Source organism: Amblyraja radiata, chromosome 10, assembly GCF_010909765.2.
Source record: "Amblyraja radiata isolate CabotCenter1 chromosome 10, sAmbRad1.1.pri, whole genome shotgun sequence".
Taxonomy (NCBI): domain Eukaryota; kingdom Metazoa; phylum Chordata; class Chondrichthyes; order Rajiformes; family Rajidae; genus Amblyraja; species Amblyraja radiata.
This window is the reverse complement of record NC_045965.1, coordinates 56,655,334-56,681,764: the sequence shown is the minus strand read 5'-3', so window position 1 is coordinate 56,681,764 and position 26,431 is coordinate 56,655,334. Positions and strand designations below refer to the sequence as shown.

The 26,431-nt window shown below is 46.6% G+C and overlaps 1 protein-coding gene across 1 annotated transcript in view; it reads right to left on the bottom strand.

Moving 5' to 3' along the window:
• Positions 1-22,850, bottom strand: part of bcar3 (BCAR3 adaptor protein, NSP family member) — a 161,579-nt gene extending 138,729 nt beyond the window's left edge. Inside the window, exon 1 of the mRNA XM_033028924.1 lies at positions 22,389-22,850. The gene's annotated coding sequence lies outside the window, so the exon portion shown is untranslated. The remainder of the gene's footprint in view (positions 1-22,388) is intronic.
• Positions 22,851-26,431: the final 3,581 nt, after the last annotated feature.

Sequence of the window (26,431 nt, the reverse complement as noted above, 5' to 3'; positions counted from 1 at the left end):
AAGTTTCCCTCTTACCCTCCCCCCTACCCACCACATAAAAGAAGACCTCCAACAAACATTTTGTAGTAACAGGACTAAAAATAAAAATAAAAAAGGGTGAAAGGACGGACTGCAGGCGGAGCAGCCATACACAACGGCGCCCCACTCCTGCAGTCCGCCATCGTCAGGCAGCATCTCTGGAAAACATGGATGGGTTACATTTCGGTTTGGGACCCTTCTTCAGACTCAGTGGTTTATCTCACCCTGAAAGCACTGGACTAAGCGATGCCTGTCTAACTGTCTCCTGTATTAGTAGCCGGGTGGAGGGACCAGATGTGGACATACAGCAAAGCCTTGCGTGTCAATAAGACGTTTAGTCTTTAGTTCATTTGCTCGTGTGTCAGACGACGTTCTGCCATCGCTTTGCCACGGCCAATGCCACATCCGTGCCGCTGCGGAGATCGTCTGCAGTGCATGCCTCTCCCCCGCAAGTCAGTAGGAGGGCCATTGTCTGTACCTCCCCGCAGTTGCACTTGTCAGTGGGTGGTGAATCTGTGGAATTCTTTGCCACAGGCTGTGGAGGCCAAGTCAGTGGATAATCCTGGCATGGCATAATTCTGCTCCTATCAAGTAGGAAAATTATTGGCCCATACTATGGAAGCATTTAATAATTACAGGGTTATGTTTCAATTAATGTCAACTGCATTCCTTCATGCTCCAATCATGAATCAATAATGACCAAAGCCACCTGAGGAAGGCAATTCCTCCCTTTCCTTACTAATTGGTTGCCCATCATTAATGCTATTCCATCAATAGCTCAGGCAAATTCTAATCCCAACGATGCAAACAAGATTAACAAAATTCTCCTTAAAAAAAAACCCCTAGGAACTTCACTACAGAGCACAAAGCTTCCCAGAGCCTTTTGTTTCAATATCATCCAATATTCTATTGGATATACAGAGATACAGCGCGGAAACAGGCCCTTCGGCCCACCGGGTCAGCAACGGCCAGCGATCCCCCTAATGGCCTAATTCTGCTCCTATCACTGAAAGAGTAGAAACGGAAAGAATTATTTGTGCTCACCAAGAGGACAGATTAATCATATCCAAAATATGACGCCTCTTCAGTACCACCAGAGTTGGTCACAATTTGCTGTGTACTATTCTGCTCTGGGTCTTGGACCCAACACAAAGTGTCAGAGCAGACCTCCCTTCCACTAAGATACAACTAACTCTATGGAAAAAACGTGTACTTGCTCACATGTTCAGTAGGTTTGAGAATTAGCCCCATTACCAGGCCAGTCATAAGGAATAGGAGCAGAATTAGGCCATTCGGCCTATCAAGTCTACTCCGCCATTCAATCATGGCTGATCTATCTCTCCCTCCTAACCCCATTCTCCTGCCTTCTCCCCATAGCCGCTGACACCCGTGCTAATCAAGAAACCCGTACGAGTTGTCGGTCGGCTTTAGCACACCGACTTCTCACGTGCCCAAGGATGACCCTGACGACCAATATTGTAGACAATTTATCTGCACCAAAATTAAACATTACACAATGTTGTTTGGCACAGGGCTGGCTGATAAACTGTTGCCATGTTACTGGCCTTGAAAAGGAAGGAATCTGTGCCTTCTGGCCTTGAAACGGAAGGAATATGAAACAGAAACAAAATAAGAACACTCTGCTTGTGTTTCCCCCTCAATGCTAGAGCACTGGGCTGAGTAGGAGCTGAACATACCCACTCAGAAATGTACTGACTTCCACGTTCAACATCGTGGACTTTTAAAAGAAATCCCGTCATTCCATTTCCACTCAGTATTTGTGATAGTATTTGTAAATTGTACCTAGTGTTGGGATAGAGCTGGTGTCAGGGTGATCATTGGTCGGCGTGGACTCGGTGGGCCCAGAACTGAAAGAACTTTCTCTGACTCTCAGAGAACCTTACAGAGGCTGCCAAGAGCCCACTGATTATCCAAAAGGTGCTACCAGAGGCAGTGCTGGATACAATAACTATGTTCAAGAGACATTTAGCATTGGAGCGTGGGACTCCAAGCGGTGACCTTGCAGAGGGATACAAAATCATGAGAGGTTAGATAAGTTAGATAGTCACAGGCTTTTTCCCAAGGTAGGGGAATCTAAAACCAGAGGACAGATTTTAAGTGAGATGGGAATTTTTTTTTAAAATAAAACAGTCCCGATGGGCAACTTTTTCATGTTTACAATTCATCGGAGCAGATTTAGGCCATTTGGCCCATTAAGTCTTCTTGGCCATTCAATCATGGTTGATCTAGCTTTCCCTCTCAACCCCATTCTCCTGCCCCCTCCCCATTACCTTTGACACCCATATGAATCACGAACCTCTGTCTAAAACCACCCCAATGACTTGGCCTTCACAGCTGTCTGTGGCAATGAGTTCCACAGATTCACCACCCTCTCACGAACGATATTCTTCTTCATCCCCTTTCTAAAGGTTCCTGCTTTTACCCTGAGGTGGTCCTCGACTCTCCCACTTATTCCACATGGTGGACAGTAGGTTATATCTTATATGCAATGAGCTCTCAGGAGGAGCTATGGAGGCCGGCGCAATTATAATGTTAAAAGACCCTTGGCGAGATGCATAGATAGAACAGGTTGATAGTAACATGCTCAAACGTAGGCAAATGGGGCCAAGTCAGACAGGCATGTTGCTGGGCATGGATACGATGGGATGAAGGGCCAGTATCTGTGCTATTATGCTACATATCCTGGCAGACCACCAGCGGCCAGGTGCGGCAACAGACCTGGTTCGTCGCTGCGAGAAGATAAGACTGGTACCAAGAACTTCTGAAACTTTTTCAGCGCCAGATACGTGGGGACTCTTTGCGCACAGCCTAGCAGGAGTCTGCTGTATGATTTTGTGTACGAAGTAACTGCAGATGCTGGTTTAAACCGAAGATAGACACAAAAAGCTGGAGTAACTCAGCGGGACAGGCAGCGTCTCTGGAGAGAAGGAATGGGCGATGCTTCGGGTCGAGACCCTTCTTCAGATTTTACTGGCTTGGATGCAAAACAAAGAATTTCACTGTACCGAGGTACACGTTAAAATAAAGTATCATAAAGTCTCGACCCAAACCGCCACCCATTCCCTCTCTCCAGAGATGCTGCCTGTCCTGCCAAGCTGCTCCAGCTTTTTGTGTCTATCTTCGGTTTAAACCAGCATCTGCAGTTCCTCCCTATACAAGTATCATTGAAGCTTGGCTCCTAATGTAAACTGTCCGATATTGACAGGTGTCCATTGTAAGGTTCGGCCTGATAGTGGAAGTCGCTTCACCCCTTGGCACTAAGTGTTGGACTAATTCTCCTCCTTGCCTTTCATGAGTGAGGATTTACAAGGACATACCGCACACACATTTACTGAAAGTACACAAAAATGCTGGAGAAACTCAGCGGGTGCAGCAGCATCTATGGAGCGAAGGAAATAGGCAACGTTTCGGGCCGAAACCCTTGCAGGGTTTCGGCCCGAAACGTTGCCTATTTCCTTCAAGGGTTTCGGCCCGAAACGTTGCCTATTTCCTTCGCTCCATAGATGCTGCTGCACCCGCTGAGTTTCTCCAGCATTTTTGTGTAGCTTCGATTTTCCAGCATCTGCAGTTCCTTCTTAAACACATTTACCGAACATCTTTTGCCCAGAGTTGAAGGTTTTGACTTTCAAATGAAATGTTAAACCGTGTGTGTGCGCGCGCATGAAAGATCCCGTCAGGCCATTCTGAGAAAGAGCAGGGGGATTGTTCCTGACATCCTGGCCAAATTATCACCTGATTAACATCACTGAAAAAGTAGGAGCAGATTAGCTGAACCTATAATCACTTTCCATTTACGAGGGTCTTGCTGTGTTGGCAGGTTCTGTGCATTGCAATGGGAAGCACACGCTCACAGACTGGAAAGTCTAACGTGAACTTGAAAGATGCAAGTTCTCTTCTTCCAACTGAACTGCTCTCTTGCTCGTTGTAAAGCAGCATTGTCCGCAAAAGACTTGTCCCATCAGTTTTAAACGGTAATTTCCAGAGATTACCTGAACGTTTAGAAACATAGAAAATAGGTGCAGGAGTAGGGCATTCGGCCCTTCGAGCCTGCACCGCCATTCAATATGATCATGGCAGATCATCCAACTCAGTATCCTGCCTTCTATCCATACCCCCTGATCCCTTTAGCCACAAGGGCCACATCTAACTCCCTCTTAAATATAGCCAATGAACTGGCCTCAACTACCTTCTGTGGCAGAGAATTCCAGAGATTCACCACTCTGTGTGAAAAATGTTTTTCTCATCTCGGTCCTAAAAGATTTCCCCCTTATCCTTAAACTGTGACCCCTTTGTTCTGGACTTCCCCAACATTGGGAACAATCTTCCTGCATCTAGCCTGTCCAACCCCTTAAGAATTTTGTAAGTTTCTATAAGATCCCCCCTCAATCTTCTAAATTCTAGCGAGTACAAGCCGAGTCTATCCAGTCTTTCTTCATATAAACGTCCTGACATCCCAGGAATCAATCTGGTGAACCTTCTCTGTACTCCCTCTATGGCAAGAATGTCTTTTCTCAGATTAGGAGACCAAAACTGTACGCAATACTCTAGGTGTGGTCTCACCAAGACTCTGTACAACTGCAGTAGAACCTCCCTGCTCCTATACTCAAATCCTTTTGCTATGAATGCTAGCATACCATTCGCTTTCTTCACTGCCTGCTGCACCTGCATGCCTACTTTCAATGACTGGTGTACCATGACACCCAGGTCTCGTTGCATCTCCCCTTTTCCTAATCGGCCACCATTCAGATAATAGTCTACTTTCCTGTTTTTGCCACACATTTATCCACATTATAACCTCACATTTATCCACATTATACTGCATCTGCTACGCATTTGCCCACTCACCCAGCCTATCCAAGTCACCTTGCAGCCTCCTAGTATCCTCCTCACAGCTAACGCTGCCCCCCAGCTTCGTGTCAATTCAATATGATCATGGCTGATCATGTAAAATCAGTACCCATTCCTGCTTTTTCCCCATATTCCTTGATTCCGTTAGCCCTAAGAGCTAAATCTAACTCTCTCTTGAAAACATCCAGTGAATTGGCCTCCACTGCCTTCTGTGGCAGAGAATTCCACAGATTCGCAACCCTCTGGGTGAAAAGTTTTTCCTCATCTCCGTCCTAAATGGCCGACCCCTTATTCTTAAAGTCACTCATCAACACCAGGGGCAATTTATAGCAGATAATTAATTATCAATCCGCATGCCCGGGCACGGTAGGAGTACGGTGAGCCCGGAGGAGACTCACAGGACCACTGAAGGTGCATGCATAGTCCACCCGTGCAGTTCTTGGCTGGAACTGCGAGGCTACAGCTCCAGACAAAATACGTAGGAAAGAACTGCAGATGCTGGTTTACATCGAAGATAGACACAAAATGCTGGAGTAACTCAGCGGGACAGGCAGCATCTCTGGGAACCGTGGAGAGCATCGCAACCTCCCGGGAAAGGGTGAAGTGGGGGGGAAAAATAATCAAGAACAAAAAAAAATACAAGGGCAGCACAGTTGCAAAGCTGGTAGAGTTCATAAATTCATAGGAGCAGAATTAGGCCATTCAACCCATCAAGTCTATTCTGCCATTCAATCATGCCTGGTCTATCTAGAGATGTTGCCTCGCAGCGCCAGAGATCGATCCCAGTTCGATCCTGACCTCGTATGCTGTCGATGTGGAGTTTGCACGTTCTCCCTGTGACTGTGTGGAATTCCGCCAGGTTCTCCGGTTTCCTCCCACGTAAAGAGGGGTGTGTTTGTTGGTTATTGTGTGTCAAAGAAAATGCCCCTAGTGTGTAGGGCAGGCGAAAGTGGGATAATATAGGACAGGTGTGAGCGGGTGATCAACGGCCGGAGAGTAGAACTAATACAACTTGATGTTTCAATCCCTGTAGTAAGTCGACACTCTTAATATTGGCAGTGGGATTGGAGTGGTGAAATATCGGGTAGGTACTTCACCGGGGCCATCGGGTGGGCATCATCCTTCTTTCATGTTTCATTGATAAGCCCACAACGTCTCCAGAGGGCTCAGTGGGCTAACGGGCTTGTTTCCATGCTGTATCTCTAAACTAAAGTAAAGCTGAAAGCTAAAAGGTAATCACACACCGAAGATAGACACAAAAAGCTGGAGTAACTCAGCGGGACAGGCAGCATCTCTGGAGAGAAGGAATGGGTGACGTTTTGGGTCGACCCGAAACGTCACCCATTCCTTCTCTCCAGGGATGCTGCCTGTCCCGCTGAGTTACTCCAGCTTTTGGTGAGGATCGTCGGTTTAATGCAGCATCTGCAGTTCCTTCTCACACAGTAATCACACACAGGGTTGCTGTTGTGCCTAAACATCCACAAAAACACTCAAGGGCGGCTACAACGGAGTCAAAGCAGAGGAAGATGCAGGGAGACAAATCCTTCGGAGTAAACAGTGTGAACGTGATTATTACCTGCACATTAGGACGGAATGCTGAGATGTGCACTTCACTGCCTCCAAGTTTCAGACTAATCACCAGCACAGGCTTAGACGGGATGGAACCAAGTGACTAATCAGTTGCGGATTACATGGAACCTGGTCTCATCCAGCAGCATAAATTGCTTTTGATAAACACAAACAATATTTAATCATGGCCCCATGACTCACGATGTTGAACACATGCATCAGTCTCAGGGAGGGAAAGGGTGAAGTGGGGAAAAAAGGCAAAGGCACACCAAATAAAACGCACACTAATAAGGTGCAGGCACAAGGAACTGCAGATGCTGGAATCTTGAGCAAAACACACAGCGCCGGAGGAACTTTGCACCTGTGGACAGGCGACGTTTGGGGTCAGGATCCTCCATTGGGGTCATTTCATGGAAGGCAATAACTCGTACGTGGCCGCTGTTGTTACAGACAGCAATGCTCTTCACTTCCTGACTGGACAGCCCAGAGGAGATGAAGAAGGTCACAGTTAAAGTAAGGAATGCTGGTGTTGGAGGAGAGGTTGAAAGGTGTGGAGCGATTGTAATGAGTGATTGCAGACCCGCTTCTGGGACCAGCACGTGGAGAGTCGCCTGGCTTGGGCGCCATCTTAAAGATGCTATTGAACAGGATGGCATGAGGATTGTGTGATGTCTAGTTACATCCCATAGGAACATCAGATGAGGATACGTGAGGAAGCCATTTTGCTCGACTAACACCCTTCCTCGAGTACTAACCATCCCCTACCCACCATGACTCTAGACATGGTCTTGCCTTCATTACTCTGGCTAGAACACCTTCAAGCCATTTATCACTCTTTTTTATGAAAAAGTACATTTTAATAAAAATTCCCTTCAACAAGTTTGTACCCTTGTCTGAAGAAGGGTCTTGACCATAAAGTTAAGCTTTAAGCAAGATTTTCTTGTTGGTTTAAAAGAAATATGATCGCACACCTAAACTTACAGTACAATAAGTCATCCCTGCTTATCCAGAAATAGTAACATTTACAGCTATGATAGTAACAGCCATACTCGGGTCAGCGTGGAGAGACTGTTCTCCGCACTGAAAATAATTAAATCAGATTTAAGGGCTTCAATGAAAGAGGATCTGTTCCTAAGGACATGTTATTAATACATTTTAGGTATGTACCTTTGTAGCAAACTTATCTACCTATGCATATAGTTTTAATTTCTATTGCACTTGAGGTTTTTTTTGTCATAATTTAGCCATTTAGCTCATACCTGTGGCCTTAGTTTAATACATTTTGGAGTAATGCTTTTATAACTTTTTATTTAATTCAGTAGCTATGCTATTGTTAATTTTGTCATAGTCCTTTCGGTAATTTATTTTCTTTTAGCACAATGAATTATGTTTTTTTTTCAAGAATAAACAATTAAAAAGCCACAATAGCATAGCTACAACCAAAACTTTAGCAAAACTAAACTCAAATCTTTAAGGACATTGGCATAAAAGGTAGCCAGATGATTCATGCAGTTCTTATGAAATGTCATCTTGTGTAATGTCATCATAGCAGATTTAGAATTATTATACCTAGGGGTATGAGTCGGAGTCGGATACACAAGAAATCAAGGCGTCGGAGTCAGGTGTTTTGGGTATCAACTCCACAGCCCTGTGTAGGATGGGTGACGTTTTGGGCCGTAACATCATCCATCCCTTCTCCTCAGAGATGCTGCCTGTCCCACTGAGTTCTTCCAGCATTTTGTGTCTAGCTTTGGTGTAAACTATTATCTGCAGTTGCTTCCTACACATTGTACCCTGTTAAATTCTGAGTTAAGTTAGTGTTGTACCCTGGTTTATTTCATTAACTTCCATAAAGCCCTAGCAGATTTGCCTCAGTGTTTCCACAGAATAATTTCCACACAGATAGCCCCACCTGTCGGGTCCCGACCCAAACCATTGCCTATCCAGGTTCTCCAGAGCTGCTGCTGCTGCTGCTGCTGCCTGACCCCATGTGATTCTAGCACTGTGTCATTTTTTTGTGCGCATTTAATTCTATCCTTCCACCATGAATGCGATTCTTGACTAGTATTCATCTCCCATCGCAAGTTTCCACTTCGTCAACAGCCCACCAAAATCACTCTGTCACTTTAGCTTTGGTGGGGTTTACAGTCAGATCACACCGAACAAAACACATATTGTCCAGTAAGTGACAAAGTTACTCGCAATTTATCATGTCAGTTATCCCACCTGCGAGTTGAGGAATTTTGCATTCACCGAGTCAGGTATCATTTAACCATTACAATCATATGGAATGACATTGTAGGAATGATACGCAACCAAATGCTTTATTAGTCGGTAATAGGTCCAATTCCCGCTCTTTTTCGAATGTACAACTACATTAAAACATTGGGGATTATCAACTTTTCACCAGGGTGGTGAATCTGTGGAATTCATTGCCAGAGACAGCTGTGGAGCCCAAGTTAAATGGTCATCGAGTGATACAGCATTGAAACAGGCCCTTCTGATCTACTTGCCCATGTCCCAGCTACACTAGTCCCAGCTGCCCGCGTTTGGCCCAAATACCTCCAAACCTATCCTAACTGTTTCTGAAATGTTGGGGTAAGTCCTAGCCTCAACTACCTCCTCTGGCATCTTGTTTCCTATCTGAGGAAATATTTTCCTCCACCTTAAACCTATGTCTTCTTGTCCTCGGTGGACCTACTCTGGGCAAGAAACTCTGTGCATCTACCCGATCTATTCCTCTCATGATCTTACCAATGGATATTAAGGCAGAGAGTGACAGATTCTTGATTAGTACGGGTGTCAAGGGTTATGGGGCGAAGGCAGGAGAATAGGGTTGGGAGGGAGAGATAGACCAGGCATGATTGAATGGCAGAGTAGACTTGATGGGCTGAATGACCTTATTCTGCTCCGAGAGCTTATGAACTTACGAACATTTAAACAGGGTCCTGACCTGAAAATTACCAGGTGTAGGTAAATGGCAAAAAAGCCCCCCAAAGATACTAGCTCTTTCAGGAGTTCCATAGTTGCTCTATGAGACTTTTGCCAGAGTGTTTGTTATTTACCAGTCACTTAACTCTTTTGACTGCTGTCATCATCATGAAAGTGTCCAATTCTTCCTTCACTAAAACAGGTAGATCAATACAAAAAGGACACAAAGTGCTGGAGTAACTCAGCGGGTCATGCGGCATCGCTGGAGAATAGGTGATGGATAGGTGATGTTTTGGGTGTGAAGTGCAGTCCCAACTCGAAACGTCACCTATCCACGTTCTCCAGAGATGTTGCCTGACCTCCAGTATTTTGTGTCTATTTTTGTAAACCAGCATCTACAGTTCCTTGTTTCTATATTTTAATTTTACTTCCCATTCTGGCACATCCTATGTTATGTACCAGTTGCTGATCAAGATGCCCGATGGACATCGGATTCTGGCTTTGATTTGATAAGAGTGGCAAGGTGGCACAACAATAGAGTTGCTGCCTTACAGCGCCAGAGATCCGGGTTTGATCCTAACTATGGATGCTGTCTGTACAGAGTTTGCACGTTCCTGCCGTGACCTGCCCGGGTTTTCTCCGGGAAGCTTTAAGTTTCCACCCACACTCCAAAGACGTACATGTTTATAGGCTAATTGGCTTGGTATAAATGTAAATTGTCCCCAGTGTGTTTAGGATAGCGTTAATGTGCGGGAATCGCTGGTCGGTGCGGACTTGGTGGGCCGAAGGGCCTGTTTCCGCACTGTATCTCTAAACTAAACTATAACGTGATATAGTTATAGGATACAACAGGATCTGGGATCATTTCCCCATCAACTACCCCGGCCTTCCAGGTTTTCCTGCCACTTAGTGTCGCCCCCTGGTGGTAATGGTGTTGTCCACTCCCACAGTATCTCTGACCAGAAGGAAGGGTCTTAACTCCATGTGGATTAAAATGACACAACACAGGAACAGGCCCTTCCTTCATCCCACAATGTCTTTGCCGACCACGATGCCAAGTTAAACTAATCTTCTTTGTCTGCATGTGGTCCATATCCCTCCATTCCCTACATATCCATGTGCCTATCCTAGAGCCTATTAAATACCACTATCGTATCTGCCTCCACCACTATCCCTGGCAATGCCTTCCCGGCACTCAACATATTCTGTTGCGCTGCTGCAGGTAAGAATTTCATTGTTCTGTCTGGGATATATGACAATAAAACGCTCTCGATTATAGCACGGTAACAGGCCATTCGGCCCACTGAGTTTGTGCCGACCAGCGATCACCCCGTGCACTAGCACTATCCTACACACTAGGGGCAATTTGCAATTTTACTCAACCCACAAACCAGTACGTCTTTGGAGTGTGGGTGGAAACCGGAGCGCCTGGAGAAAACCCACGCGGTCACAGGGAGAACGTACAGACACCGTACAGACAGCATGCACTCATAGCCAGGATCAAACCCTGGTCTCTGGGTCTCTGGGTAAGGCAGTGACTCTACCGCTGCGCCACCGTGCCTCTGCTAATTTTAGACATTTCCATCAGGTTCCCCAGCTCCGAGAGTAATCACAACTTAGCCAGATATGCTGTTCTTATTGAACATGAAGCCACATGATGTCTTAGCAGGGAATGAACATTGAACAAGGAAAACCAAAACAGAAACTGGCTCTTTCAAGGATGATACATACAGTACAGATACAGGTTACAATGTCCTTGTCCACAAATAACTGAAAGTCGACATGCAGCAGCCAGTGAGCAGCAAGGAAAACAAACGGTAGTTTAGTCTTCATTGTAAGAGAATGTAAGCACTGAAGTAAAAATAGACACACCAAGTGCTAGAGTAACTAAGCGTGTCAGGCAGCATCTCTGGAGAACATGGGCAGCTGATGTTTCTGGTCGAGACCCTATCCATGTTCTCCTGACCCGCTGAGTTACTCCAGCACTTTGAGACATTTATTTTGTAAATGAGCACCTGCAGTTCCTGGTTTCTACCGAAGCTACAATTACAGGTCCACCACCGATGTTGCGGCAAATGGGTGGTCCAGTGCCCCCTTTAATCCAGAGTCATGTGAACGCACAAAATCATGAGGTCTGGACAAAATCCATGAGAAATCCCCCCTCCCCCCCCGAGGAAACCGACGATCCCGGAGAAAACCCACGCGGTCATGGGGAGCACCCGTAGTTGGGATCGAACCACGGCAAGCGCTGTAAGGCAGCAACTCTCCCGCTGTGCCACCGTGCCGCCCAAAGGTGACGTTTCAGCTCAGGATCTTTTTTCAGAGCCAAAATGTCACCTATCCATGTTCTCCATCGACGCTGCCTGACCTGCTGAATTACTTCAGCTCTTTGTGTCGTTTTGTGCGCAACAGCTGTAAACCAGTTCTTTGTGTCTCCATCAGGACTAGAACATTCGAGTAGCTTCAACCGTACAGTAGGGCCATGGGAAAGGTTTCTCTATTCCTTGGAGCGCAGGAGGACGAGGGGTAGTCTTATAGAAGTGTACACAATCGTGAGAGGAATAGATTCGGTAAACGCGCAGGGTCTCTTGCCCAGAGTAGGGGAATTGAGGACCAGAGCACATAGGTTTAAGGTGGGGGGGGGGGGGGAATTTAATAGGAACCCGAGAGGTGAGTATATGGAACGAGCTGCCGGAGGAGATAGTTGAGTCAGGAACTATCGTCACGTTTAAGAAACATTTAGACAGGTACATGGATAGGACAGGTTTAGGGGGATATGGGCCCAACGCAGGCAGGTGGGACTAGTGTAGATGTGACATGTTGGTCGGTGTGGGCAGGTTGGACCAAGGGGCCTGTTTCCATGCTGTATGGCTCTAATTCCTTTCCCCTGCAGAGTGGGCTGGTTTATAAGCCTCTGGTCGAGGTGTAACTGATTGTGGTGGCGTCGTTTACAATCATGATGCAGATACGAATGGAAGTTGCCTCTGACCAGGGCCGGTATGTTAGCAGGGCCTTTCCTGTTTGTCCACATTCAGCAAGTAATAAAGAGCTCTTAGCATTTGTAAAAGATGTCCCCCTCCTGTGCTTCACAATGATGGCGAGGGAACCGTGGCTTGCCTGTTATGCGCCTCTGCTTCCTAAGAAGAGCTAACAATCAGCTCACTTCAAACATGGCAAGAGTTTCAAAACTCCCCACCTTTGCACTGCATTTGGCATCGAGACCTTTGTTGCAAACTATTTGCGCAAAAAAAAAAAAAAAAAAAAAAAATTATTTGGTGTTAAAACCCCTATTCTCTAACCAATTGAAATTAGATTTGCACAGCTGCTCAGACAATGATAGGGCTGACCCAGGAGGTAGCATGCGAGATGTTTGGCAAAGAATTATTCATGAACCTAGCTCCTTTGTTGAACTAAAGGAATCCAGAGACCTCGGGCATTGAAGTCCCCGCTGGAGAACTGAAGGATGGGAGGGGACCCTCCCCCTTACTTTACCAATGGAAGTTCACACAAGGGTCTGTTGCCCTGGGGTCAGGTTACGTAATGGAGGAACATTCAAAGGCAAGACAATGAACTTCAAGCAGATAAAAGGCCGCGTTTAAAATGTGGACGTGAGAACACGTTGATTAATACATGTCCTTTCTCACCTGGATGTGGGCAGCGATGGTACGTCAAACCATGCATGGGGGGAGGAGGGTGTGGGGGGGAGGGAGGACCACAGTCTGGGGCCCTTCCGCAAGCTGGACATGGAGGGGCTGAGTCTAGTACAGACAGACACCACTCTAACAAGGGAAGAGATATCACCCCAGGTGGCTACATACCTAGATGCTTTCTGTGGTGTTATTTCACCAAATTATAGTACTAATGTGATGGTCATATAGTCATAAGGAATAGGAGTATAATTCGGCCATTCGGTCCATCAAGTCTACTCCCCATTCTCCTGCCTTCTCCCCATAACCTCTGACACCTGTTCTAATCAAAAATCTATCTATCTCTGCCTTAAAAATATCCACTGACTTGGCCTCCACAGCCTTCTATGGCAAAGAATTCCACAGATTCACCACCCACTGACTAAAATGAGATATCTCCTCAGGGTACACAAAATTGCTGGGGAAACTCAGCGGGTGCAGCAGCATCTATGGAGCGAAGGAAATAGGCGACGCCTCGGGCCGAAACCCCTCCCCAGACTGAGATATCTCCTCATCTCCTTCCTAAAAGAACGTCCCTTAATTCTGTGGCTATGACCTCGAGTCCAAGACATCCTCCCCACATCCACTGTATCAAAGCCGTTCACTATTCTGTATGTTTCAATTAGGGTTCCCCCTCATTCTTCTAAACTCCAGCAAATACAGGCCCACTGCTGACAAATGCTACATCATATGTTAACCTCCTCATTCTCGTAAACCTCCTCTGGACCATCTCCAGAGCCAGCACATCCTTCCTCAGATATGATGCTTTGGTTATGTATGTGAAGGCTGGCTCTGTCCTGGGGGTGGAGTTGGATTCAAGGGAGGTGGTCTTGGAGGGGAGGATGCTCCTCAAAGTGCAGAGCATCCTGGACAATACAGCTCACCCCCTCCATGACACTCTGGTCAACCTGAGGAGCACCTTCAGCAACAGACTGGTTCCACCAAGATGCAGCACAGAACGCCACAGGCGATCCTTTTTTCCCCTGTGGCTATCAAACTGTACAATGGGGAAGTCTACCCCTTCTGTCGTGGGGTAGACTGACTCCCCCCCGTCCCAATCTTTGCACATCCCCAATCCTGGACTTCCCACTCGTCACTTTATTTTCATGTTTCATGTATCCTGCCGTGTTCTGCGACTGTCGGCCGACAAATTTCCCTCCTGGGATAAATAAAGTTCTATCGTACGGTATTGTGTATGTTCTACTACATAGCCAGAGTGGAACAAAAATGGCACTATCATCCATCCGATGGCTTAGTGATCGATTAATTGATTGATTGAATCAAGCATAGAAATAGCCCCTTCAGCCCACCAGGTCCACGCTGAAGATACACACACACACACACACACACACACAAAGTGCTGGAGTAACCGAGCGGGTCAGGAAGCATCTCTGAAGAAAAAGGATGGGTGACGTTTCCGGCCAGGACCCGTCTTCACTCCACCCTGACCATTGATCACCAGTGCACACACACACACTGGTTCTATATTATTCCACTTTCCCATCCACACTTTACACACCAAGGGCCGTTTTACAGAGGTCCAACTAACCTACAAACCCACACGTCTTTAGGATGTGGGAGGAAACCCACACGGTCACTGGGAGAATGTGTAAAGTCCACCCGGCGAGCACCAAGGTCAGTTAGTTTCAGTTTAGTTCATTGCCATGTGTACCGAGGAACAGTGAAAAGCTTTTGTTGCGTGCCAACCAGTCAGCGGATAGACTAGACATGATTACAATCGATCCATTTACAGGGTATAGATACATGATAACTAGGGAATAACGTTTAGTGCAAGGTCAGGATCGAACCTGGGTCACTGGATCTACCAGCTGCATCAGTGTGCGGTCCTGTGATAAGGTTGGTAGTGCTTCATTCCCAGTGGTCATGGTCAGCTGTAATGCCACCAAATACAACTGCAGAGCCAAAGAACGGCAGCAACTATTCCTTATAAATCAGTAAAGGAGGCTCCTACAATGATTAAGCGAAGGAGGGGGAGGGGGGGGGGGGGGGGGAGGGGCTGGTCATAACCGCACGCAGTCCTAACGTAGTTTGGCATTCCAATCAGCAAATGTCCCTTATTACTCAGTAGAGCACAGCTTTACATAGTTAATCCCTAATGTACATCAGCCAAACCTTGCTCAGCTGGGAGCCAATGAAGTACTATTCACAGTGTGGTCTCGTAAAATAGGAAAGGCAACAGTCAACTTTCATTCATTGTTCTTTATCTCTCCACATCACCCTCTATATCTCTCGTTTCCCTTCTCCCTAACCGGTCTGAAGAAGGGTCTCGACCCGAAACGTCACCCACTCCTTCTCTCCAGAGATGCTGCCTGTCCCGCTGATGGGGGAGTCCAGAACCAGGGACCACAGTTTAAGAATAAGGGGTAAAGCCATTTAGAACAGAGATGAGGAAAAACTTTTTCACACAGAGTGTTGTGAATCTGTGGAATTCTCTGCCTCAGAGGGCAATGGAGGCCAATTCTCTGGATGCTTTCAAGAGAGAGTTCGATAGGGCTCTTAAAGATAGCGGAGTCAGGGGATATGGGGAGAAGGCAGGAACGGGGTACCGATTGTGGATGATCAGCCATGATCACAGTGAATGGCGGTGCTGGCTCGAAGGGCCGAATGGCCTACTCCTGCACCTATTGTCTATTGTCTACTCCAGCTTTTTGTGTGTATCCTGCACATCGAGTTCCTGCAGACTGCAGAGAGATGCTAAGTTGAGTTTAGTTTATTGTCACGTGTACCGAGGTACAGTGAAAAGCTTTTGTTGCGTGCTAACCAGTCAGCGGAAAGACGATACATGATTACAATCAATCAATTTACAGAGTAGAAACATAGAAATATAGAAAATAGGTGCAGGAGTAGGCCATTCGGCCCTTCGAGCCTGCACCGCCATTCAATATGATCATGGCTGATCATCCAACTCAGTATCCTGTACCTGCCTTCTCTGCATACCCCCTGGTCCCTTTAGCCACAAGGGCCACATCTAACTTCCTCTTAAATATAGCCAATGAACTGGCCTCAACTACCTTCTGTGGCAGAGAATTCCAGAGATTCACCACTCTGTGTGAAAAATGTTTTTCTCATCTCGGTCCGAAAAGATTTCCCCCTTATCCTTAAACTGTGATCCCTTGTTCTGGACTTCCCCAACATCGGTTACAATCTTCCTGCATCTAGCCTGTCCAACCCCTTAAGAATTTTGTAAGTTTCTATAAGATCCCCCTCAATCTTCTAAATTCTAGCGAGTACAAACCGAGTCTATCCAGTCTTTCTTCATATGAAAGTCCTGCCATCCCAGGAATTAGTCTGGTGAACCTTCTCTGTACTCCCTCTATGGCAAGAATGTCTTTCCTCAGATTAGGAGTCCAAAACTGTACGCAATATTCCAGGTGTGGTCTCACCAATACCCTGTACAACTGCAGTAGAACCTCCCTGCTCCTATACGCAAATCCTTTTGTTATGAAACAGATACATAAGGGAATGAATAATGTTTAGTGCAAGGTACAGGCCAGCAAATTCCAATCAAAGATGGTGCGAGGGTCACCAGTGGGGTCGATAGTAGTTCAGCACTACTATCTGGTTGCTGATTTAATGCCCATTGTCTAGCATGAAGTGGAGACCTCTCTTGCTTTTTAAAACAAACATGGTTCCCCTGATGCCCAGCGGTGGGAACAGGTGGCGCTGTATTTCATCATCTCAAGTGAAAACCATCCCCTCCAGCAGTAACACGGTGAAGCGTTAATCAAATGTTCAGCTATGTACAGTGGGATGTGCACCGACAACCTCCTGTAACAGAAGCAAGAGTTCTATCCCCTGAACCAGAGCCGACTCCTTGAATTAAAACTAGGCATTTGATGTTTCCATACGTCCCGTGACATATTAAATCCACGTTTTCATCTACCCAGCATGGCTAATGCTGTACAACAGGATAGCATGATAGCACGCACAAAAGCTTTTCACTGTACCTCGGTACACGATAAACATAACTCAGTTTAGATTAGTTTATTGTCACGTGTACCGAGGTACAGTGAAAACGTTTTTGTTGCCCGCTAACCAGTCAGCAGAATGACAACACATGATTACAGTCTGAAGAAGGGTCTCGACCCGAAACGTCGCCTATTTCCTTCGCTCCATAGATGCTGCCTCACCCGCTGAGTTTCTCCAGCATTTTTGTCTACCTTCGATTTTCCAGCATCTGCAGTTCCTTCTTAAACACGATTACAATCGAGCTGTTTACAGTGTACGGATGCATGATGAAGGGAATAACGTTTCGTGCAAGATAAAAGCAGTAAAGTCCAATCAACGACAGTACGAGAGTCCCCATTGAGGGCTCCAATATTCGCTGCATTTGGGGCAATGATTTATTGAATGGAAGGGAAAGCCTGGTTCTAATACCAATCAGTGAACAGAAAGATTTCAATAGGTGCATGTATGTAACCATTTTAATCCCACTGCTGTTTTAGATCAGATTCCAGACCAGAATCCTCCAACTCCCATCTGCATTCGCATTAGCCAACCCAGCTGTTATCCTGATGTTTAAATCATCGTGTAGTTCTCTTTAGATACAGGATCGGGAAAGCATGGGATGAAAGTTTGGGGAAAAAATGATTCAGCGCTAACTTCAAAATAATTTGCATCCTTTGGTGAAAAAGCAGAGATATAACAATTCTTCTGGGAACTGGAGTACAAATAATTTGACAGCTCGTTCAAAGGGAATTGAACTCTTTTGTGATCTGAAGTTCTTCGAATTATTGGGGTAAATCTAAATCTAGAGTGTTTTATTGTCATTATGTCCCAAAACAGAACAATTAAATTCTTACCTGCAGCAGCAAGGGGGCAGCACAGTGGTGCAGCGGTAGAGTTGCTGCCTTTAACAGCGCCAGGGACCCGGGTTCAATCCTAACCATGTGCGCTGCCTGTACAGAGTTTGTAGGTTCTCCCCGTGACCGCGAGGGTTTCCTCCGGGTGCTCCGGTTCCCTCCCACACTCCAACTGGACATAACTAGACGCATGGTTCAACAACTGGTGAACATTTTCTGGCCAAATAGCAAAAACAACAATGAAACCTGCAAAGGTGATACATGGGCCGGGAAAGATTGTCCCAACCAATGGCTGTGCAATCAACTTATTCTTTAGTCAGAGGGTGGTGAATCTGTGGAATTCTTTGCCACAGACGGCTGTGGAGGCCAAGTCAGTGCATATACTTAAGACCGAGAGACAGGTAGATTCTTGATTAGTAACATTGTCAGAGGTTATGGGGAGAAGGCAGGAGAATGGGGTTAGGAGGGAGAGATAGATCGGCCGTGATTGAATGGCGGAGTAGACTTAATGGGCCAAATGGCCTAATTCTGCTCCTATCACATGAGCTTATGAAATGGGAGCAAGAACGGGCCATTCAGCCCTTCCAACCTGCTCCTCCGTTCAATATCATCATGACTAATTTTCATTCTCAAAAGGACACCGCAGTGGTGCAGCTGGTAAGAGTTCTGCCTCACAGCGCCAGAGACCCAGGTTTGATCCTGACCTCGGGTACTGTCTGCGTGGAGTTTGCATGTTCTCCATGTAGATTTCCCCCGGGTGCTTGGGTTTCCTCCCACTTCCTATTTGTGTGCGGGTTTGTAAATTGCCCCTTGTGTGTCGGGGGCAGATGAGAAAGTGGTATAACTATTGTGAATGGGTGATCAGCGAACGGTGTGGTCTAGGTGGGCCGAAAGGCCTGTTTCCGCACTCTATCTCTAATGTCTAAGAGTCTAAAGCAGCAGCACAACAGGTTTGCAAACACTGTACTCAAGTCAAGAGTTACTCAACAGATAACATATTAAACAAACAAGAAAAAGTTCAATAAACAAAAAAGCTACTATGAATACATAACATGCACAAACAGAATAATACCTAAAGTTCCCAGAGCAACCCAGGCAGATTGTAATTGAAATGGTGATCATAGTGTTCAATAACCTGATGGTTGGGAAATTGAGAGGGAGATGAAACATTAACAAAATGAGACTACAGCATTAACACAGGATCACCAAGACAGGAGTTTCATTAGTTGAGAGGACTGGCACAGTGGTAGAGTTGCTGCCTTACAGCGCCAGAGACACGGGTTTGATAGATTCTTGATTAGTACGGGTGTCAGGGGTAATGGGGAGAAGGCAGGAGAATGGGGTAGAGGGAAAGATAGATCAGCCATGATTAAATGGCAGAGTAGACATGATGGGCCGGATGGCCTAATTCTGCTCCTATCACTTATGAACCTATGATGCTGACGACAGGTGCTGTCTGTACGGAGTGTGTACATTCTCCCTGTGACCGCGTGGGTTTCCCCCAGGTGCTTCAGCTTCCTCCCACAACCCATCGACGTACAGGTTTGTAGGTAATGTTTCCTCTAGCGTATAGGATAGTGTTAGTGTGCAGGGTGATCGCTGGTCGGCACAGACGCGGTGGGCTGAAGGGACTGTTTCTGCGCCGTTTCTCTAAAGTACTACCTTCGTGCACTCCCATCCCTCTCCATTCTCTAACTGTACCGGTCTGTAAAGCTTTAACGGGCCCATTCCACCACAAGCCAGTGCACATTTTCGCCGATGATATTCAGTGCAAGCAGAGGAGAGACAGAACAAATTCTTTATCTTTCCTCAGAACAGAAGTTAAACACTTACTGCCTTATCAGCAAGTCAGAACACAAAGGGATCAGACCCTGTCTTTGCCTGCATTCACAGAATATTTTCTTACATTCAGCAAATATGGCATGATTTGGGTTCCTGTTTTAATGTGGCAATCTCAGCGATGGCGGCTTTAAAAAGAGACTGGAACTTACTAAATCTTTTATTTTTGAGTTTATGAAAGACTGCATGGAAGGAGGACCTTTGGCCCCGAGTCCACACCGGGTGGCGCCAGCAATGGCTGCCTCACCAACAGCCTGTCTGTCCCTTCCTTCTTTGTTGTTTTAATAGTATGCGTTAAACGCATGTTTTTCGTGTTCTTTAGCTTGTTTTATGTGGGGGAGGGTTGGGGGAAACTTATTTTAAATCTCTTACCTCGACGGAGATGCTATTTTTTCCCCCCGTATCGTATCTCCGTCCACACTGCGGCCTAACATTGTGGAGTTGGCGCCCTTTGCTGGAGACCGGCTTCGGGATCTCCACCACGGGAGCCTGCGGACTTACCATCGCAGAGCTCGCGATCCCTTTGCCAGGGGTCGACCTCTGTGCGCCAACCGCGGGAGCATGCGGACTTTAACATCGTGGAGCTCGCGGCCTCTGGTTAGAGACTGACTTTGGGAGCTCCAAGCCACGAGAGCTTTGACCACCCCGACGCAGGGGGCTTCGAACGCCGACTGCAGGAGCTTCGATCACCCCGATGGATTGTTCGACTGCCCCGACGATGGGAGAACAAAGAGGAAGAAGGTTGGATTTTATTACCTTCCATCACAGTGAGGAATGTGGGGAATCTGCTGTGGTGGATGTTTATGTTAACTGTTATGTAGGTGTGTGTCTTGTTGCTTTTTTTTAGTATGGATGCATGGTAATTCAGCCATACTAATTGGTGCATGTGACAATAAAAGACCTTTGAAACGTTTGAAACGCTGACCAGTGTGGGGAGAAACCGGAGATCCTGGAGTAAACCCAAACTTGTTACGAAGAGAACAGAACGTACAAATCCTGTACAGGGCAGCACCCGCAATCAGGATCGAACCCGGGTCTCTGGCCCTGTAAGGCAGCGACTCTACTGCCGCGCCACCGTGCCGCACTAATAATATAATCTAACATAATCTAGCTTTATGCTCTCTATACCCTTATCAATTCATCCCAGATTCTGCACAAGGGAAAACCTACAACAGTCAATTAACCCACCAACCAGCACGTGGTTGAGATGTGGGGGGGAAACCGGAGCACCCGGAGGAAGCACAAGACAGTCACAGGGAGAATGTGCAGACATCACACAGATAGCAGCCGAGGTCAGGATTGAACCCGGGTCTCCGGCGTTGTAAGGCAGCAACTCTACCAGCTGCGCCACTATGCCAGCAGTGTTATTTCTGCATTTTGTTGTCTTTGTACCGTACACTGCACAATGACAATAAAGTTGAATCTGAATCTGAATCTGAAAAAGGTTTGTCCATTTTTGCCTAGATCACACAAACTGTACTTATATCATTGGGTTGTGGTCAGAGACCAGTATTACAACACACTTTACAGTTTTTGTTGAAATCCAGGAATAGCCATCCCAGCTCTCTGCACCTTCTATCTCTTATTTACTTTTAGTTTAGTTTATTGTCACGTGTACTGAGGTACAGTGAAAAGCATTTTGTTGCGTGCTATCCAGTCAGCGGAAAGACTATACAGGATTGCAATCAAGCCATCCAGAGTGTATAGATACAGTATAAAGGGAATAATGTATAGTGCAAGGTAAAGTCTGATTAAAGATAGTCCGAGGGTCTACATTGATGGTAGCTCAGGATTACACTCTAGTTGCTGCTAGCATGGTTCAGTTGCCTGATGACCGCTGGGAATACACTGTCCCTGTCCCAGAAGTTCGGAAGTTCACACTTTTGTTCCTCTTTCCCGATGGGAGAGGGGAGAAGACGGGGTGAGACTGGTCCTTGATAATGCTGGTGGCCTTGCCCTGGCAACACGGGGTGTAGATGGAGTCAATGGAAGGGAGGTTGGCTTGTGTGATGGTCTGGGCTATATCCGCATTCTCATCTCCAAGAATTGAACTATTGTCTATTAGGGCTCTTAAAGATAGCGGAGTCAGGGGATATGGGGAGAAGGCAGGAACGGGGTACTGATTGGGGATGATCAGCCATGATCACATTGAATGGCGTTGCTGGCCTACTCCTGCACCTCTTGCCTATTATCAGGTGTCCTCTTGTACCTCACTAGTTTCCACCGCCCCATCTGTTTCTGGAGTCTTCAGCTGCTGTCATCGCAACGCAACACAGTGGTACTCACAGCATACTGCTCTGTCGGAAGACCATTGTTCAGATCCTCCATTAATCCAAATGCTCCTAGCAACTGCTTAAATTCTCATATTCAAAGGACAGGCAAGGAGTTCCTGGCAAACCATCACCAAACCAACAAACAGCACTCGAACAAACTAACCAATAGTTTTCGGAGGAAGGGTCCTGACCCAAAATATTTTCTATCCATGTCTCCAGCTATGCTGCCTGCCCCCTACCCTCCCCTCTTAATTCTGCTCTGTTCACTTATGAACCCATCAGTGTCCACTTAATTATGCTGTAAAACAAATATCCAGCAAATATGCATGAAGTTTCCCCCCCCCCCACCGCATCCCACAACAACGAACGTTTAACACTACCTTCGTAACCGGTCACACTTCAGTTGAAGGAGATGCTCAGGGTAAGAGCAGAGAGCAGTTGTCCACCTCTCCTTGGGCAAGGTAGTGTGCAGGTACTTCTGGTGTGGAGCGGTGTTACAGAGGCGTTGACAGGGAGCAGCGTTACAGAGTGAAGCGATACACGGGGGCTGTAATGTAAGTAACTCTGAGCCGATCACTCACTCACCGCCTCCGGACACACCTCGGAGCCGCCCAGTCACCAATCACTGCAACATCCTCACGGCAGCCGCTTCCTCGCCGCCACCTAAACCCGGGGCATGCAAAAGTGTCTTGTTTTTCGTTTTTCATCAGAAGGCTCCAGTAACAACGTTGCCGGGAATGGAGCGAGGTTGCTCGGCGGCGCTCCGCATTCCTTGCATTCTAGCAGCGAGTGGAAAGGCCATGTAGCTGGAAGGAAGGATTGCTGCAGTCAGCAAATGGATTGTGAACAGCGCTGTACACCTGCCAGCCTTGCCTTCCCCTGCCCTGCCTCATCCAGGCGTGCTCCTGAATAACAAGTGTCCGCCCACAACAATAACCTGCACTTGTATAGCACCCTGAATCGTCCGTTTGCAAGTCTCGACTGCAAGGGGGCGTCACTGCCACCTTGAACACTTTCACAGTAATGCATCTTCCAGAACCCCTGTCTGTTAAACACAATAAGTTTCATCTCTTTTTGAAACTCTTTTAAGTTTTCTTCCTTCAGTATATCAGGTAATGATACAACAGAAATATTGATCCCATTTTTACTAGGGATATCAAATTAGGCCAAATCCTTTCAATGGAACAAACAAAAAGACAGTGTTGGAGGAATTCAGCGGGTCGGGCAGCATCTTAGTTTAGAGATACAGCGTGGAAACAGACCCTTCAGCCCACCCAGTCCGCACCGACCAGCGATCCCCGCCCTACACACACTAAGGACAATTTACATTTACCTAGCCAATTAACCTACAAACCTGTAGGTCTTGGAGGCCAAAGATCTCGGAGAAAACCCACGCAGGGAGAGAGTTAGTCAGGATTGAACCCAGGTCTCCGGCGCTCTAAGGCAGCGCCACTGTGCCGCCCTTAATCTGTGGAGGGATATGGACAGACATTGTTTTGGTTCAGGACCCTTCCTGTGTAAGATTTGATTCCTCATATTCCAATCACACTGAATTAGGTAGACACAAAATGCTGGAGTAACTCAGCGAGTCAGGCAGCATTCCCTGGAGAACATGAATAGGTGACACAAAAGGTGGTGGTTGTATGGAACGAGCTGCCGGAGGAGGTAGTTGAGGAAGTACTATTGCAACATTTAAGAAACATTTAGAATAGGTACATGGATAGTAAAGAGGGATATTGGCCAAATGCAGGCAGGTGTGACGTGTAAATGGGGCATGTTGGCCGGTATGGGCAAGTTGGGCCGAAGGGCCTGTTTCCACGCCGTATGGCTCGATGTAATGTTTCGGGTTGAGATCCTTCTTCAGAAACCTGTCCCCTGACTCTCAGTCTGAAGAAGGGTCTCGACCCGAAACGTCACCTATTCCTTTTCTTCAGAGATGTTGCCTGTCCCGCTGAGTTACTTCAGCATTTTGTGTTTGTTTTTGGTGTAAACCAGCATCTGCAGTTCCTTCTCACACGCCCTGAATCAAGTCGCTGACCTCCCCGCTATTATAAATGGTTTCTACCCACCTCCTCTCTCTAAAATGTTCATGGTTTTCAACCACCCCACACAACCAGGAGCAGCCAGCATCATCACAGACCCACACCAACCCTGGCCACACACTCATTTCACTGCTGCCATTGGGAAGAAGGTACAGGAGCCTGAAAACTAACATCCAGGTTCAGGAGTAGCTCTTCCCAACAACCATCAGGCTATTAAACATTACAACCTCCAAATAGGCCCAAACTACATGGAAGATAGATACAAAAAGCTAGAGTAACTCAGCAGGACAAGCAGCAACTCTGGAGAGAAGGAATGGGTGATGTTTGGGGTCGAGACCCTTCTTCAGATTTCATAGATTTGGGGTAATTATTTTTGTCTTTTGGGTATGGGCCAAACGCGGGCAGGTGGGACTAATGTAGATGAGGCATGTTGGTCGGAATGGACAAGTTGGGCCGAAGGGCCTGTTTCCATGCAGTATGGCTCTATGGCTGATTGCCACAATGTTACAAGAAGTCCCAAGGCAATTCACAAAAAGGCGTAAACCTCTATCTCTACAACATGCAATGTGCTTGGAGCACTCCGCTCCAGTTGCATCCATGTTTACATTATGTTTGTACAATGAGCGTGCTTGTGTGTCACTTTTAGGTCACTAGATAATATCATGCCTCTGGGGCAGACTGTGGTTGAAGAGCCACGCACGAAGGCTCTACGCATAATCCAGGCTCTCTTCAAAGTGCTACTTGAGGCAGATGAGATGCAACACTGAGCCCCTCTCTGTTGGATGTAGAAGATCACAGCCCCTGAAAATAGGCATTGGAATTGCAACGTGCAATTGAACTGGACTCAGTGATTATGATGCATCATGTTCACCATCGTTGCTGTCTCACCCTCTGAGTATTTCCAGTGCTTTTTAGTTTCTCTAGGAAATGGAACATAGAACAGTACAGCACAGGAACAGGCCCTTCGGCCCACAATGTCTGTGCCAAACACAATGCCAAGTTAAACTAATCTCATCTGTTTCCACATAATCCATATGCCTTCATTACTTGCTTGTCTAAAAGCCTCTTAAATGCCACTATCATCCCTGCCTCCACCACCACCACCTCCGTCAGCTTGTTCTCGGCAACCGCCACCCTCTTTTTATTCCAGATTTTCATTATCTACACAGTATTTTGTTTTGGTCGTCAGTTGATATTCCAGGTCAGGCAGCATCTCTGGAGGACACCGAATGCTGGAGTAAGTCAGCGGGACACCGGCATCTCTGGAGAGAAAGAAATGGGTGACGTTTCAGGTCTGATGAAGGGTCTCGACCCAAAACGTCACCCATTCCTCCTCTCCAGAGATGCTGCGTGTCCCGCTGTGTAACTCTGGCAGTTTGTGTCTAACATCATATCCTATCTTGCACTGCTTCCAGCGATAAATTTTGGATCTGAATATTTATTTTTTAAAGGTACGTCCTTTTATTCTGAGGCTATGGCCTCTGGTCCTGGACTCTTCCACTCATGGAAACATCCTCTCCACATCCACTCTATCCAGGCCTTTCACTATTCGGTAACTGACCGTTTGGTTGAAGAATGCCCTGTTTGAAACGACTGTGTCCTTTGCAAAGTGGTGGCTTCATAATTGCCCAGCAAGCCACGGTTTAAGGGCAATCAGCGACATGCAAGAAATGTTGGCTTTGCCTTGGATGCCCACACCCCATGAATGAATGTTTAGAGAGATCTGTCTGTTTACAGGGTTAATTCCCGGGATGGCGGGACTGTCATATGCTGAGAGAATGGAGCAGCTGGGCTTGTATACTCTGTAGTTTAGAAGGATGAGAGGAGATCTCATTGAAACTTATAAGATTGTTAAGGGTTTGGAAATGCTGGAGGCAGGAAACATGTTCCTGATGTTGGGGGAGTCCAGAACCAGAGGCCACAGTTTAAGAATAAGGAGTAAGCCATTTAGAAAGGAGACGAGGAAACACTTTTTCTCACAGAGAGTAGTGAGTCTGTGGAATTCTCTGCCTCAGAGGGCGGTGGAGGCAGGTTCTCTGGATACTTTCAAGAGAGAGCTAGATAGGGCTCTTAAAAATAGCGGAGTCAGGGGATATGGGGCGAAGGCAGGAACGGGGTACTGATTGGGGATGATCAGCCATGATCACATTGAATGGTGATGCTGGCTCGAAGGGCTGAATGGCCTCCTCCTGCACCTATTGTCTATTGTCTATTGTCTATCTGCTGTGGTTTGTAGTAACTAATTGGACACCAATTTGGTCCACAGATGGAAATCATAACATCCAAGCAACGGATGGTATCTACACCTCTCTGGTCTCACCTAAAGAAATACAATGTCCTGACTAAATATTTAAACCAACATTGGTAGAACAGGTCATTTA